This window comes from Microtus ochrogaster, chromosome 18 (genome assembly GCF_000317375.1).
Source record: "Microtus ochrogaster isolate Prairie Vole_2 chromosome 18, MicOch1.0, whole genome shotgun sequence".
NCBI classification, from domain to species: Eukaryota; Metazoa; Chordata; class Mammalia; order Rodentia; family Cricetidae; genus Microtus; species Microtus ochrogaster.
In genome coordinates this window covers 19,030,369-19,043,457 of record NC_022020.1, presented here as the reverse complement: position 1 = coordinate 19,043,457, position 13,089 = coordinate 19,030,369, and the positions used below count along the sequence as shown (strand labels likewise).

The 13,089-nt window shown below is 41.2% G+C and overlaps 1 pseudogene; it reads left to right on the top strand.

Annotated features, from left to right (window-relative positions):
• The window catches only part of LOC101979111, a 2,356-nt pseudogene extending 2,158 nt beyond the window's left edge, over window positions 1–198 (top strand).
• The last annotated feature ends 12,891 nt before the right edge of the window (window positions 199–13,089 follow it).

Below are 13,089 nucleotides of genomic sequence, written 5' to 3'. Positions count from 1 at the left end.
ATCTCAAGAAACTAGACTGTAAAAGGCTAATCAACCCAATTATAAAATGGGGCACTGAGCTGAACAGAAAATGTGGCCTTTGTGAGTAGAAAAAGACTCCTTGAAAACAGCGAAAGGAACATAAGAACAGAATGAAGAAGGTCAGGGGGCCCTCAAAGGCCAGCCAATGTTGGTGTTGGCAAAAAGCCAAAGGAGTAGATCTATGGTGACTTTATGTGCCACATCATGCAGACAATTTCCTAGAGAACAAATAAAGTAAAAGCTTAAAAGAAAAAAAAGAAGTAGGAAGATAAGGGAAGGAGCCCATCAGGTGGGCCATACATACGCAACCCCCGTTTCTCTATTACACATAAACCTGGACTCCTTGTTAGAAAAGACTGAGGGTCAAGGATGTTGCACCCTTCTGTCTTCAGAACCAAGGACACATTAAGCATAACTTTTCACATCAAGAACTAGGAAAACTACAACTGAAATGAGGAAAGAAAACAGATAAGAACATTGCCACAAATAGTATGTTTAAAAGCCTGACAAAGAGTTTAAAGCAGCTGCCATTGAATGTTTCGATTATGAGTTCTCTTGAAATAAATAAAAACATGTAAAACCCCAGCAAAGAAGAAAACATTGAAAATAAATCAATGAAACAAAATATTAGAAATAAAAGACATGATTAATAGGCATGAAAGCTTAATACATGGATTCAGAAGCAGCAAAAAGAATCTGTATCTGAGGGCAGGTCAACAGAGTATGCCTTACTTGACCGAAGAGAAATGTACTACAATGTTTTGAGTATCAGAGATCTGGAATAATTTCTAAAGCTTTAGAATTTCCTAAAGTGTAGTAATAGGAGCGGTGGGGCTGCTTCCCCAGCACCCTGGCCGCCTGCTAGCTTATGCCCAAAATAACAACACACAAACTGTATTCATTTTAACACTGCTTGGCCCATTTCTATCTAGCCTCTTCTAGGCTAACTCTCACACCTGGACTAGCCCATCTCTAATAATCTGCTGTAGCCCACAAGGTGGCTTACCAGGGAGATTCTAGCCTACGTCCATCCTGGGTTGGAGCTTCATCACATGTGTCTCAGAGAGCAGAGCTATACCCGCATCCGCCCAGGTGAGGGGATCATGGCGTGTCTCTGAGGTGTCTGTCCCCTAGAGGAGAGCTGTCGAGTCTGAGCTCACTTCCTCTTCCTCCTGGCATTCTGTTCTGTTTACTCCTCCCACCTATGTTTTAACCTATGAGAGCCAGGCAGTTTCTTTATTGCTTAACCAATGAAATCAACAGATTGATATATGACACTCCCACATCACTAAAGAGTAGAGAGTAAAGAGTTGTTCAGAGAAATAGGGACAGGCATGTCCTTAAAGTAGGTGAAAGATGTAAGTAATGTAGATTAAAAATCTGAACCTATCTCAAATAAGGAGGTCTGCAGCATCGCCTCCTCTCATGACTATAGGAAGCAGAGCTAAAAGAGTTACTAGCTTCTGGGTTGCAGAGCACACTAAGGAATGCTTTCCTGTGTTACCTGAAACCCTGTTTATGAAATAAATTTTATAAGCCAGTATCAGTGTGAGTTAGTTGGCCCGGCTCTTCGCAGAAGAACTCAGAGAGAGCCAAACAGTCTTCTCACTCCCCAGGCTAGAGACCTCGTTAAACTCTCAGTCTCTGCAGCACAAAATTCAAGGTGAATGGTAAAGAGTTTGTACATCCCAATAAACCTCTGCGCTGACTTAATAATCAAACTGAATTTGGAAATGTCCAGGTTTAATGGATGCCAGTGCTCCCAGGTGGCCTTCCTGCTCCCCAGGGATGGAGATGGAGAAGGGAGACGGGAAAACCATGTGTGGGTCTCTTGGGGAGCAGTTTGAATAGCCTGTGGGAGTGGTCTTGAGCATCTCTAAAGAGGGGTCATCATTTGCTGGACTTTCTTGAAGATGGAGTCTGGACTGAGGCAACTCCCAAGGGAGGGGCCTAAGATGGAACTTTCCATCCAAACATTCCAGACTCTTTGGGTATAAGGATGTTAGGGGCTGAGGTGATGCTTCCAACCAAACAAATGGAAATTCCAACTTTAAAGAGTGAGAGAATACATTATTCATAACTTGAAAGTTAAAACAGCAAAATCTGTCAAATTTTAAAGATAAGGAAACTTTCCATTCATTACCTAATATGTCTTAATAATTTATTCATGATTTTTATGAAGCTGACCTGTATTTATTCTTAGCATATGAGAAACTGAATTCATCAGCACCATTAAAGTAGTCTATTTGCACATTCCACCTGACTGTAACCAAATGGAAGGTTGGTTGAATGCCCATTTTACAGAACTGAGCAGTCTATTAGGGTTGTGTGTGTTGTAGCCTTAGCACTTGGGAAGCTGAAGCAGGAGAAATCTGAGCTCTAGGATAGTATTGGTTAAAAAATAAGCACTCCAACCACTTTTTTTTTGTTTTGTTTTTCGAGACAGGGTTTCTCTGTAGCTTTGGAGCCTGTCCTGGAACTCCCTTTGTAGACCAGGCTGGCCTCGAACTCACAGAGATCCTCCTGCCTCTGCCTCCCAAGTGCTGGGATTAAAGGCGTGGGCCACCACCGCCCGGCACTCCCCACCATTTTTAGTCTGAAAATAGTAACAATAACAGCAACAACAAAAGGAAGAAACCATTACTGTCCATTGATGCAACTGAATTTTCCTTCCTGCTTCCTGTTTCCTTTAGTTTTTTATGATATTTTTACTAGGATACTCATTCACTGCCAGCTATATGTTGCTATATGTTGAGGTCATCTGTCTCTGTCTTATGTTGACCTTGACCTGTTGTGCTCAGTATTGTCAAGATAAATTTCACTACAGAGGTGTGTGTCATTGCATTTACCTTTTTGTATAATGCATCATAGTCTACCTCATCTACAATCTACGAATGCACAACTGCTGGGAGCCCGTCATGCCTACCAGGCAATCTACATTTTAGGAGACCCGTGCTTTCCCGAGTGCTCTCCCTTTAGATGTGTGTGTACCCTGTGAGCCACCTTCCTGGACTGTGGTTAATTGTGTTGGAGAAGCCTGACCAGAACAGAAGCTATCTCTTTGGGGTGAAGGGCTGGAATTTAAATTGACCAATCTGTGGCTGGAACTGAAAAAAAAAAAGTAAACAGATGAAAATGCCTTTCTGTGGGATGAAACACATGTGTCAAAAGAAGTCAAGATAAATATATAAACAAGCATTTGCTGTACCTCCACTTACTTCCCCAGTTCTGGATCACAGTGTTTTCTGAGCCTCAGCAATCTTGAGTATTAAAGCACCTCCACTTCTTCCATGTTGTTTTAAACATCTCCCCTTGTTGTCTTGAATTAGCACAAGCAGTTACCTCATTCTTGTCATTAATGAATCTTGCACAAGGCATCATGTTCCAGTGGCTGTGGTCTGAACCTTTGTGCTGCGTGGCTAAACACGTTTTTCTTCTCTACTTTAGCACATTCTTTATTCTCTTATTTCACTCATAAGGATATACGTTTCTCCTTTTGCTCAATTTTCATATTCCAGCTTGAATGTTTCCCCTGTTTTCCTCCTAAACAATAACCATTCTTGACACTGTTCAAATGGAACACCCTTTTCATAAAGTGCTATAATTTGGGCTCACATAAATCAAGATTAACAGGCTGTGTCATAGCAACACACATCAGTCATCTAAGGAATCTATTTCTTGTTTCACTGGGGTCTTCAGGGATCCCCATAATCACTCTGGGATTAGCTCTAAGGACCAATGGCAGTTCTGAATACCCCCAAATATGAGCCAAACAGCACTCTACCATCCGATTAATTCCTGCCATGTAGATGCAGAAAATATTTTTTTTGAAATTTTAAAAATTGTCTTTTAATTATATATATGAGGGAAAAACTGTTAGATGCATAAAAATCTTACTCAATGAATTGTATAAAATGATAGTTTATGAAGCCAGAAGAGATATTTTCCATGGGAGTCACCAGATCTATCTTTGTGCTTTGAGAATGGCCCCAGATTTCTTCTTTATCTTCCAGAAGGGTCATTATGTCACTGTGTGGAATAATTTGTTGTTCATTTGTTTTATTTTGCTTTTCTCTTGTTCTTGGGAAAAGCAAAACCAAAACCAACCAAACAAAACCACTAGCTGACCAATTTTATGTATTTCAAGGTTCATACATTTTAATTTCAATATAATCATTTTTTATTGGTCTCCCTACCAATACACACATTTTGTCTATATTGTGTCTGAATGACTCTATAGACCAGTATTGTGTCTGGATGTGTAGTCTCTTTTGGTTTGTTTGTTTTTTATATTAGATATTTTTATTGAATTAAAATGAAAAGTAAACAGTTGATACTTGCTTTTGACTACTTATTTTTCTTTTTTAAAATTTATTTAACATTTTACATTCCATCCATAGTTCTCTTCTGCAACCTCTATTCCCCCAACCCCAACTTTCCTCCCTAATCTAACCCCCATCTGCTCCTCCCAATGGGTAAGAGCTCCCATGTGGAGGCAAAAAAGTCTGGTCCGTTAAGTTGGGGCAGGCCCAAGCCCCTCCCCACTTTGTTAAGGTTAAGCATGGCATTCCATCATAGGGAATGGGCTCCAATAAGCTAGCTCATGCACCAGGGATAGATCCTGGTCCTATTGGCCAGGGACCACTCAGGTAGTCCAAGTTTTATTTATTTATTTATTTATTTATTTATTTATTTATTTATTTATTTATTTATTAAAGATTTCTGCCTCCTCCCTGCCACTGCCTCCCATTTTCCTCCCCTGATCAAGTCCCCCTCCCTCGTCAGCCCAAAGAGCAATCAGGGTTCCCTGCCCTGTGGGAAGTCCAAGGACCACCCACCTCCATCCAGATCTAGTAGGGTGAGCATCCAAACTGCCTAGGCTCCCACCAAGCCAGTACATGCAGTAGGATCAAAAACCCATTGCCATTGTTCTTGAGTTCTCAGTAGTCCTCATTGTCCGGTAGTCCAAGTTTTATCACTGTCTTCCACTTACGGAGGGCCAAGTTCGGTCTGATGGAGGCTCCACAGCTGTTGGTCTAGAGTTCATGAGTTTCCCCAAGTTTGGTTCAGCTGTCTTGTAGATTTCTCCATCATGATCTTGGCTTCCCTTGTTCATATATTCCTTCCTCCCCTTGTCCAATTGGATTCCTGGAACTTGGCCTCGTTCTTGGCTGTGGATCGCTGATGCAGACAATATTAAAGTACTATTTGATATGCTCCAACATTGAAATGTTGGGAAGATAAACAAAGGAAAACAACAAATTACAGCCAGACTTGGGGAAGTTTGTCTCAGTGGGTTAATACTTCCTTTATTTAGAAGAGAAGATAGAAATCAAGCCCTTCCCAACACCCTCAGTTCAAAGGCGGAAAGTATGATATGAACAAAAGAATCATCCTGTTTGTCAAATGATACATTCAGAAGAAGGTAACAAATTATTTAAATTATATTTTTAAGAAATCTTGAGAAACTAGTAACCCACTCTTTTATCTCCTACTGCTGAGACTGAGTGAGATAAGGACTCTCTTTCAAGCTCCTGGGCACCTCAACATCTTCTTTGCTACCCTTGTCAACACATGGGAGAGATGGGAGTAGATGGGAGAAGGTGCTTGGCTCGTGTCAGAGGGCTGTTGTGAGAGCTACATATCTATATTATGAAGAGCTACATGTCTATATTAAATATTGGTACCATGCTGGGGACCTGCTTCAGCAGCAGGGAGTTGAGGTCCCAAAGAGGATGCTTGGAGTCAGTGGGGAGGGGGAAGGAGCAAGGGTAAATCAGGATGGCTGCCAGGTGCCTTTTGAGAAAAGATTACACCTTTTTATACAGTAGGATTAAACAGGAGACAAGGGACTTCTGATCTGGGATTTGACTTGAGACCAGGAGTTGAGGTAGCTAGCACCGACCTTGACGATAGGCACCAGTTTCTCTTACTAGAGGTAAAAATACTGGTTGCTTTATCAAGCAGGAACTTTCCTCAAGCTCCCCAGGGAAATGAAGACCTTTATCCAAATGCCTGACCTTGGGAATACTACAGTTTCTTAGTCTTACTATATGGACCTGTTCCCCTCATAATTCTCCTAAAAGGGAAGGTTGTGATATCTTACTCTTTTCCCATTGTACTGTACCATTCTGATTTCTCTGTATTTATTAACTGAACTCTTGCCTTTCACGGCCTCAGGCTCTGGCTCTGGACTGTAGGCATTTCATCCTGGGGATCAGGTGTGTCTAGTGAATCTCTAACTTTCCTGACCTTGGTATAATTAGGCAGGCACAATGGAATTCCTGGTTCCACGGTGGTGGGGATTTTTTCCCAAAGAATTATTTTGTTTAGAGAGGCTAACATTGGCCGGGCGATGGTGGCGCACGCCTTTAATCCCAGCACTCGGGAGGCAGAGGCAGGTGGATCTCTGTGAGTTCGAGACCAGCCTGGTCTACAGAGCTAGTGCCAGGACAGGCTCCAAAGCCACAAAGAAACCCTGTCTCTCGAAAAACCGGGGGGAGGACCTAGGACTTACCACAGGGCAGGGAACCCTGACTGCCCATTGGACTGGAGAGGGAGGGAGAGAGGAGTGGGGGGAGGGGGAGAAGGGTTGGAGGAGGGGGGGAAGGGTGGGAGGAGGGGGAGGGAAATGGGAGGCTGGGAGGAGGTGGAAACTTGTTTTTTTTCCTTTTCTCAATAAAAAAAAAATAAAAAAAAAAAAAAACCAAAAAAAAAAAAAAAAGAGAGGCTAACATTGTACACATTTTTATCCTTTACCAAAGCCCACAAAAAGTTTCCCAAAGGGAAAGGCATTGATATTGAGAATCATTAATAATGAAAATAAAGGGTGCTGGAGAAGTGTGGTCTGCAGTGTTGAAAGGCTGGAACTTTGTCACACAACCGTGGTCACCATGTGGTCCATACCAGTACATAGTTCTACTCCTCTGTCACTCCTTTGGACAGAAATGATGGAATTTTTTCCATTCTTCAACCGGGAGCCATTAGAAGAGGAAGACTAACTGGACTCAAGAACTTTTTGTCTCCCAGGTTTGAGGGAGTTACGGCAATACAGAGCACTAGCTTTTTATTTTCATTTTATTTCTCAAAAAAAACCCTTTCTTTTCTCCTTTAGAGGAAACTGACATAAAATACTGTTTTCAGTTAATGCGCGAGGAAGGCCTAAAGAGAATGGAAAGGCTCTCGTGGAACACCTGCAAGGCTATCACCTAGGATGGCCAAGCTTGTGAGCAGATGCCACGCAAACCCAGGCCAGCCTTGGACAGGGCTTAGCAGCCCAAGGCAGCTAGTGGCTCTTCCTCACGATGACCCCAGTTCAGAAGGGAAGGTGATTATACACACATTTTTTCCCCCTCAAAAGTCATGGAAGAGTGCATTTTGAAGTTGTTTCTAACAAGCAAGACTGAGAAAAAGGCAGGTAGGCTTAGCTATAAATAGTTCCCAGTTGTTCGTAGCATCTCGCTCCTTCCATTATAATGACAGGCTATAACATCACCACATTTTGATTTACATGAAGGATTTTCCTCAAATCACATGAGAAAGAGTATATATTTTGTATTTAGACATAAAACCTAGGAGGGGAATGGAAGAAAAAAATCAATATTTGGTAATAGAACTCTTGGGTTCATTATTAAATAAAACGGGGAGAAATGTCATAAAACTACATCACTGGATTGGAAGCCTTCTGATGAAAAATGTCGAAAGCCATCAAGGCTGCCTGCAACATATCCTCCTCTGAAGACTTCCCGAAACAACAGCCTGTGTTTTCCTTGAAGTTTTCCAAGAAAAGTCTCCTGGTGCTAGAAATGATAGCATTTAAGTTATTCTTTGTAAAATCTAAACATGGCCACCCAAAATTTCTTCCTTACATCTTTAAATGTCAGTATGGAGGTATGAAGGCCGTGGCTATTGTGAGTTGTAGCATTTAATTTTATTGCACTTTGATGACTTCAAGAAGAAACCTGTACCCAGTACCAGTTACTCATCTGTTCCTTCCCTAGTTCTCTGAAAATCATAAATATACTTAAAAATGGATTTATCTATTGTGGATTTTTAATACTATTTGAATCAGGTGATATGGACTGACTTAGTTCATATAGGCTGCTACAAAATGTAAACAGTCTATGTACCTTATAAACAAAAGAATTCACTGTCTCATTGCTCTAGAGGCTGAGAAGTCCAAGATCAAGGTACTGGCACTAGCTGATTTGGTCCCTGAGCCTCCTCTCTCTCAAATGGCAAGGTTTGCTAGGTGGTGGCGGTGCAAGCCTTTAATTCCAACATTTGGGAGGCAGAGGCAGGCGGATCTCTGTGAGTTCTAGGCTAGCCTGGTCTACAAGAGCTAGTTCCAGGACAGACTCTAAACCTACGGAGAAACCCTGTCTCGAAAGCAAAACAAAACAAAACAAAAGCCAAAAAACAAAGCAAAACAACAACAACAAAAGTAACCAAATGGCAAGGTTTGATGCCGTGACTATACAGGGTGAAAAGGACAGAAGTCTTGAGGTCCTCTTTTTTGAGCACTAATCTCACTCATGAGCACGAACCAGTCACCTTTTGGGGACCTGACCACTGAAACCCATCACACTGTGGGGTAGGATTTCAAGTGATAAATTTGGATGGTGTTCTATCTTGATTCCTATTGCTGTGATAAACAACACTATGACTGAAATTAGAGAGCAAAGGGTTGGGTTGCAGATTACAGTCTATTATCAAGAGAACTCAGGATAGGAAACTAGGAGCAGAGGCGATGGAGGGGTGCCACTTACTGACTTGCTTCCCATGTCTTGCTCAGCCTAGTTTTGTTGTGATATGAGCGGTGGGCTGCGCCCCGCCACCCAGCTAGCTTTACCAGAAATAATTACACAGAAACTGTATTCTTTTAAACACTGCCTGGCCCATTAGTTCCAGCCTCTTATTGGATAGTTCTTACATATTGATCTAACCCATTTCTAATAATCTGTGTAGCCCACGAGGTGGCTTACCAGGTAGGATCTTAACCTGCATCTGTGTCTGGTGGGAGAATCATGGCGAATGCCTGACTCGGCTTCTTTCTCCCAGCATTCTGTTCTGTTTACTCTGCCTACCTAATTTTCTGTCCTATCAGGCCACGCAGTTTTCTTTATTAGTTAACCAATGAAAGCAACAGATAAGATACAAGACCCACCTCCACCATAGTTTCTTATAGCACCTAGGACCACTTGCCCTGGGATGGCCCCACCTGCAAAGGGATGGCCCACCATCAATCACCAATCAAGAAAATGCCCCTATAGACTTGTGGACAACACAGTCTGATGGAGGAGTTAAGTAGTTGTGGTTTCTTCCTCCTAGACAGTTCTAGTTAGTGTTAGATTGACAAAACTAACCAACTCACGTGGGAAGGAAATTCGAATTCAAAACAACTCTTCGTGTCAAACTTCTTATGGTAAATACCATATTTTCAGTTTCATTAAAGCCGTATGTATCAGTATTCAACTGCTTTTGGTGATGAAATGATATACTGGCTTGAACCTATTATATTTGTTTATTCACTCAATACAGTTGGCATTTGAGTTGCCTGATCTCTGGCTATTGTAAGCAGGCTGCTACGATCAATGGCATGCAAGATGTAGTGTGCATGTGTGGTTCTAGTTGTTTGGGGAATATTCCCAGGACTGGAATTGCTGAGCAATATGGTAAATGTATACTTAACTTTTGGGGAACTGTGTACCTGTTTTCCCAAATGACTATACCATTTACATGCCATGTGATGATTAGTTTTTTTTTTAAATTCCTTTTAACTTTTGTAGATTCTTTGTGGATTACACATCATACATTCTGATTCCACTCATCTCCTGATCCCCTCATATTTGCCCTCTGCCCTTTTGCGACCATCTCCCAAAACAAAACTTAAAAGGAAAACCAAAACCAATCCAAATCAAACCAAGATAAACCAAACAAATAAAAAAGGAGAATTTTGTCATAGAAGCTGCAGTGTGGCCCATCGAGTCACACCGTTTACCCTTTAGTCCATTCATCTTTAACTTGCAAGTGTGCATTGCCATGAGCCACTGGTCTGGCTCGAGACCTCTGTCTCTGTTATGTCACCAATAACGGGCTCACACTGGGGCTCCTCTTGATATCCTGTTGTCCTGTTTGGGCTCCAACAATTCATAAATGAGGTGAATGTTGGGGGTGCTAAGATGCCGGATTCAGATATAGTCCTCAGCAGAAATCCGCCTGTCTGTCATCATGGCCCCAGGTGATAGTGTGGGTCACTCAGATAATTACAGCTCCCTAGGCAGTGCAGCCCTCAGATACCAACATGCACTACAGGCCTTTACACAGCCCTCAGGTGACAATTAGTTTTTTTAATTCGCAATTTGCCACAATCTGAGAAGAGAATTTAAGTGGAGGAATTGTTTAGCTGACTGTCCTGCAAATATGTCTGTAAGGGATTATTATCTTGATTGTTAATTGATGCAAGAAAACCCAGAGCAGGACACCTATTTATTATTTGAGATTTTGATTGTGTTAGAGCAAGGAAAGCTCACTGAGCACTAAGAGAGCTGGCAAACAAGCTAGCAAGGATCCCCGTATTTTTGTCTCTCTGCTCCTGACTGTGGATGTGATGTGACTAGCTTCTTGAGTTCCTGCCTTGATTTCCCCTCAGTAATGGACTGAAACTTGGAACTGTAATCCAAATACCCCCCTCTCCCTCTTCTTTCTTTCTTTCTTTCTTTCTTTCTTTCTTTCTTTCTTTCTTTATCTTTTTTTGAGACAGGGTTTAACTATATAGCTTTAGAGCCTGTCTTGGTACTCACTCTGTGGCCTTGAATTCACAGAGATCCACCTGAGTACTGGGACTAGGGGCATGTGCCATCATTGCCCAGCTAATTCCCTTTTTTTTTCCTTTTGTCTTTTTTGGTTTTTTGATATAGCGTTTCTCTGTAGCTTTAGAGCCTGTCCTGGAACTAGCTCTTGTACACCAGGTTGGCCTTGAACTCACAGATATCCACCTGCCTCTGCCTCTGACTTCTTAAGCTTCCCTTTCTTAGGTGACTTTTTGTTGTCATCAGAGTGCTTCTCACAGCAGTAAGGAGGAGACTAGAACACATGGTGAAGGATGCTTCACTTTTTGAGAACCACTTACTAATATTTCCAAAAAAAAAAAAAAAGCTGTACTGCTATGTGTTCCTGGACCCCATATGAGGTTCCAGACTGCCCCATCTGACACAATTTGGTGTTTTCTTTGTTGACATAGTAGTAGCTGGGACATTAGTTTTTCATTTTCATGGAGACTAATAAAACTGAGTGTTCTTTTATATGTTCCTCTGTTACTTGTATATGAATCACACTATATTTTTATATAAAGAAATGTCTACTCACTTCCCTGATTTTCAAAATGGTTTTTAAATGTAGAGTTTAACCACCATTGATGTATTCTTGAATCAAAAGACATGATTTGCAAATGTTTTCTCTGATTCCAAGTATTTCCATTTCCCTTTCTTGATGGTGTCTGTTAGAATACAGGTTTTAAATTTTGATGAAATTTATTTTATTTCTCCCCTTTCTAAGACACTAGTGATGTGTCTAAGAAAATGTTGCCTGGTTCAAGGCCACAAAAATTTTACTCCCAGAATAAATTCATTCTCTAGGAGATTCATTTCTAGTTCCGACTCTGGTCTGCTGTCTATTTTGAGTTACACTTTCCTTTGGGTGAGATATCAATTCAACATCGTTCCTTTGCCTGATAATATCAAGGTGTTCCAGTATCATTCGTCGAAAATATTGCTCTTCTCAGAATGTGCTGGCACCTTGGTTGGAAATCAGGTAACCATAAGAACCAATGTGAATTTTTAGAATCCCAGACCTATTACTTTGACATACGTGGTCACTCTAATGCTAGTACCACACTGATGTACCACACTGTCTTGGAGCTGTTCACTTTGTAATATTCCTTCTTTGAGATGATTTCTTCCTATATCAGGGAGACCAGTTACTTGGCATGTGCCAGCATTATAGATTTGCCAAATAGTGTTTCAGAATCACTGTGTTGATGGGAGCTTGGTGGTTTGGCGCCTCAGGCAAACCTTTTAGCAGATGGTGACTCTAAACTCCAGAGTCTTATCTACTAGATGTGTTTTTTAGGGTTTCCTGTGTCCGAAGCTGTGGGTTTAAGAGACCCTGCCCGTGTGTCTTTCTCTGCCATAATTGCCTCAACTTTGTTTGAAGGGGATCAGATATCAGGATCTGTGTACTTCTGCCTGATGCTGTTCCTGAGCAAACTATCATCTCAATTTTAATATGTATTATTCTGTGTTTTTGAGTTCTCTCAGCACCACTACAACAAAGCACTACACTTTCTCATTTCAACATTATTGTTTTAAAATTTACTCAATTAGATTCATGTAGTTTTGTGTTATTTATTTAGCTGTTCTATTATAATCCATGTGAACACACTCTTTCATGTATTTATTATTTAGAAAGGTATTTAAGATTTTTCCTTTTAAAAGCAATATTGTGTGTGTGTCCTCATGTTTACAGGTAGCGGTGTTTCTGCTGACGACATGTATCTAGGAAGCAACTGTGGCATCCGTCTTCTTTCACTAGATATTGAAAACTGTTCCCCAAAGATCTTCACAGGGCCCTTGTTTCTAACAATCACGCTAACTTTGCTTTTGTTGTCTTCTTCATTTCCACCATTCCGATAGCTATGTAACATAATCTTTTTATTCAATTCTCATGTGCCTGATCACCAGCAAGACTTTTAAAAGTGAACGTTTACTTCCCTCCCTGCTACCACATGTTTAAAACGATACATTGCCGAGTAGTGTGGGGTTTTCCTTATAGCACAAAACTGCTAATTCTTATTTAGCATGAGGTTAAATATGACTCTCTAAAGGGCCATTTCTTCCTGCTGCTGCCACTGTAGCTTCTGCTGTCCCCATAGCCACCTTCACTACAGCTGCAACAAGCAGTTACTCTGTGCCTGTTATTCGAATTCTCACAAGAAACTTTCAGAGATATGGAGCTTAGGAGTAGAGGCGTTTGAGCTTTCAGTTTTCTCTTTAATTTTGGAGTATTTGT